This window comes from Dipodomys merriami, unplaced genomic scaffold, assembly GCF_024711535.1.
Source record: "Dipodomys merriami isolate MVZ:Mamm:240054 unplaced genomic scaffold, mDipMer1.0.p SCAF_334, whole genome shotgun sequence".
Taxonomy (NCBI): Eukaryota; Metazoa; Chordata; class Mammalia; order Rodentia; family Heteromyidae; genus Dipodomys; species Dipodomys merriami.
The window spans coordinates 434,196-437,968 of record NW_027204871.1 but is presented as its reverse complement, the minus strand read 5'-3'; the positions used below and the strand labels follow the sequence as shown (position 1 = coordinate 437,968).

Genomic DNA, 3,773 nt, shown 5'->3' with positions numbered 1-3,773 from the left:
ACACACACTCTCACACACACACACACACACACACACACACACACACACACACACACAAACTCGGAGCATTACCTTGCACCTGCTTGGTTTGTGGGGTGGATGGAGAAGTCTCCACTAGTGGTTGGGCTGAGGGGATCTTCAATTCCCCCAGACAGCTGCCTGGGTTGGGGGAAAGCCCTGAGCTGAGGTGAGGCTGCTTCTGCCATGGCCTGGTAGCCTTAGGGCAGAGTCAGGGCAGTACAAAGCCAGGGGTGGGGGCATGGCCGAGGTGGGGAAGTAGTGTGACTGAGAGGAGGACAGGGAATGGTTGAAGGGGCACATAGTTGCTGCAGACAGGGGCACACGGGAGCTGGCATACTTGTGCAGCAGGGGCTGGGCAGCCTGGGTAAGAAGTGGGGACAGAGAGAGAGAGCAGAGAAGAGCAGGCACATGCACCAGGGGTGGCAGCATCCATGACTGGCCTCCACTGCTGTAGGAGCACAGGTCTGGGCCAGGAGCACCGAAGACACAAAGCCCGCACAGCAGGCACATCCCTCTCAGTCTCAGGGAGGCTCAGAGGCCAGGTAGGCCCTGAGTCCAAGGCCCCTGCACCAGGAGCTCAGCTGTGAAGGGGGCAATCTCAGCCCTGCCACCTGCCCGCCCTTGCCCCGGCCCCTTCTCCTGCCCTCCCCGTGCTACCTCATTTGAAACAGGTTGCAGCCACCTTGGACCTGTGGTGCCTCTTGGAGTCATCCAGCGATGGTGCACCCCTGGCTTCCTTGCAGCCAGACCTGGTCCCCAGTGGAAGCCCCGTGGGTCTGCACCTCACGACCTCCCCCCCCCCACGGACCCAGACCCATGACACCTGCCTCTCCTCTTGGGTCCCAAACTCGCCTCCCCAGCACCAGGCAGGCCAGCCCTGACTCTGCCACAAATGCCCCCCAGGAGTGGAGGGTGGGAGAGTGGATGTTGATCCTGGAATCCTACCCCCATCCTGGCCAGTGTCCCAGGAAAAAGGCAGATGCAGGGATGTGTGAAGAGGGTGCGCCACAGGGAACCTGGTGGCTTTAGTCAGAGGTGGGGAGCAGCAACTCCAAACCTGCCCTCTTGGGATGTTTCCTTTTTTCTCGGCGTGGGGATGTGTTGCATGCAGAAGATAGTCCCCCAGAAGGCGGTGGTGGCGGTGGCTTCCCTGTACTTCGGGGTATGGGAGTCCCCGAGGCCTGACCAAGGACCGCCCCCGCTTCCCTGCCCCCCTACCTGGCTCAGGAGAAGATGAGTTGGACCCAGAGCTGCCTCCGGGTCCCGGCAGGAGTCCGACGGAGGGCAGCTGTGGCAGTGGCGGTGGCAGAGGCTGCTGCAGCAGCGGCGGCGGCAGAGGGGGCCTCTGGAGGTCTAACAGTCTCCCCCTCATCCAAGGCCTCAGTGTCACCTCGCCGATGTTCCAGGCCAAGGCGCCTAGCACCAGGCGGAACAGCACCACATTCCCAGGCCGCCATGGCCTGCTGCTCCTGGCCTCCCCCATCTGCATGCACAGCAGCGACTTGCACCAGATCAAACAGGAGAGGGCATGGACCTGATCAACCAAGAGATGGTCCATGAGCGCGGGGTCCAGACGGCAATGCAGATAAGCCACTCCTGGGAGGAAAGTTTCAGGCTTATTGACAACGACGTGGAAAAATCTGCTTCGTCAAAGCGCATAGATTTTATTCCTGTGTCAACAGCACTGTCACCCACCCGGGGTATTGGGAAGCAGTGCTTTTCACCATCCTTGCAAAGTTTTGTGAGTAGCAATGGATTGCCTCCAAGCCCCATCCCGAGCCCGACGACCTGATTTACCACCCAGAGAAACCAGAGTCCCATCAATTGTATCAGACTAAGTGTTCTTGGACCATTGAAAAGAAAATGTGAAATGGAAACTGAGTATCAGCCAAAGAGATTTTTCCAGGGCATCACCAACATGCTTTCTTCTGACGTGGCCCAGCTGTCAGATCCTGGTGTGTGTGTGTCTTCAGATACCCTGGATGGAAACAGCAGCAATGCGGGAACTTCTTGTAACTCAGCATCTACAGTCAGCACTACCACCAACTCTCCTGTGTCACCTGCCCAAGTGGTCTCTCCCTTTATTCCAGTAGATGAACTTTCGTCTAAGTGATGTACTCATCTGGAAACTTTTTGGGGACGTGGCAGGGTAGAGACAGAAATTAAGTCTGAGCAAGCACTGAACTTTGTCAATTAAACTGAGGATATTTCCCTTTTGACCCTTTCCCTTCCCCTCCCCCCCTTTTTAATTTCTTGAAATATTCTAGAGAACTTCTCTGTCAGGTCTCCTGCGAATACCCTTGAATTCAGTGTAGTAATATTTTCAGACTTTTTCCCAATAAGTGTGTTGTAGCATACATTTTTCGCTGCTAATATGTCTAAATACATATGTTATCCCTTGATTTTAAAAAACAAGAAGATAGCCCCCCATTCTGTGTGAGCCCTTGTATTTTGTGCTCGGTCACACTTTCCCCTGAAGAGGGTCCCAGAAGAGCCCAATAGGGAGGTGAGGGCACTAGGGGTCAGATAGAAGGTGAATGTCTGGGAAGAACACGCCCCTCCAACACAGGTATACCCTGCTGGTCCCCCCCCCCATTCCAGCTCTCAACAGCACTCACAGGGTGATCACATTTCCCAGCTCTGCCACCATCTGCTGGTGCTCCAGGACCATCTGGTTTCCTCATCCTCCCCAAGAATCCACCAAGTCACCCAGAAGCATCTAGGCTGGAGTAGGAAGGTCATCCATGTATGTAGCCTTTAGGACCTCATCCATTTCCCCAACACTGCCCCCACCCCTGGTCAGACACTTCTCTGGGTACACCATGATCTTATGCTTGTTCTCAGTCCAGGCTCTGAAGAGCCACCTGTCTCAGGACTCCTTCACCCAGAGCCCTGGCCTAGGGTTTTGGTGAATGGGGAGTCATGGCTGGTTATTCCCAAGGGAAAGTGTCTGGCCCTGGAGAAAGGGAGAGGCATGGTGGTTCAGCATTATTAGAGTGGTGCTTCCTTGGGTCGAGCCCCTGGTTCTGACAAGGGAATTCCCGTGCTCCAGCTTATAAATTGTTTCAGATGAGGAACCAACAAACTCAGGAGGGGCGTTACTGTGAGTGTATGTGTGTGTGTGTGTGTGTGTGTGTGTGTGTGTGTGTGTGTGTGTGTGTGTGTGTGTGTGTGTGTGTGCATGAAAAAGACAGAGAGAGAGAGAGAAAGAGAGAGAGAGCCTGACTGTGCTCAGGTGAGTGATCAGTTGGCAAATTGCAGGTGCTGCATGGATGAGTCTACAGTCACTGTTCTGGATTTGTGTGTGTGTGTGTGTGTGTGTGTGTGTGTGTGTGTGTGTGTGTGTGTTTACTTGTTGTTCTTTTTTTCAGCAATGCCAAGTATGAGACCAGCCATAATTTTTTTTTCACCATCACTGTTTTATGGCTGCTTTGGAGAAGATTTCAGTAGACATTCCTTTCCACCTCTCTCGTCCCCCTTTCCTATAGCTCACAGTAGCTGCTGGGCCTGCATGGGTCTCCCCTAGGAGGCCTGTGTGAACCACAGACCAAAGTTGATACTTTCTGTCTTAAGTCTGAAGGCTTGTGAGACTAGTGTGACCACAGCCACACTCTTTCAGCCAGACACTCTGCTCTCGTTTGTATAGTTGGAGCTAATTAAGAGTTGGGAATGTGTTGGCAAATGTAATTAGGGAACAAGATGGAGGGGGGTGAGTAGGGCAGGGGCTGTGAAGTTAGGAGGGTCTAGGAAGT

At 54.0% G+C, this 3,773-nt stretch overlaps 1 pseudogene; it reads left to right on the top strand.

Annotated features, from left to right (window-relative positions):
- The first annotated feature begins 738 nt into the window (after window positions 1–738).
- LOC138803113 (PPP2R1A-PPP2R2A-interacting phosphatase regulator 1-like) lies at window positions 739–2,134 on the top strand (annotated as a pseudogene).
- The last annotated feature ends 1,639 nt before the right edge of the window (window positions 2,135–3,773 follow it).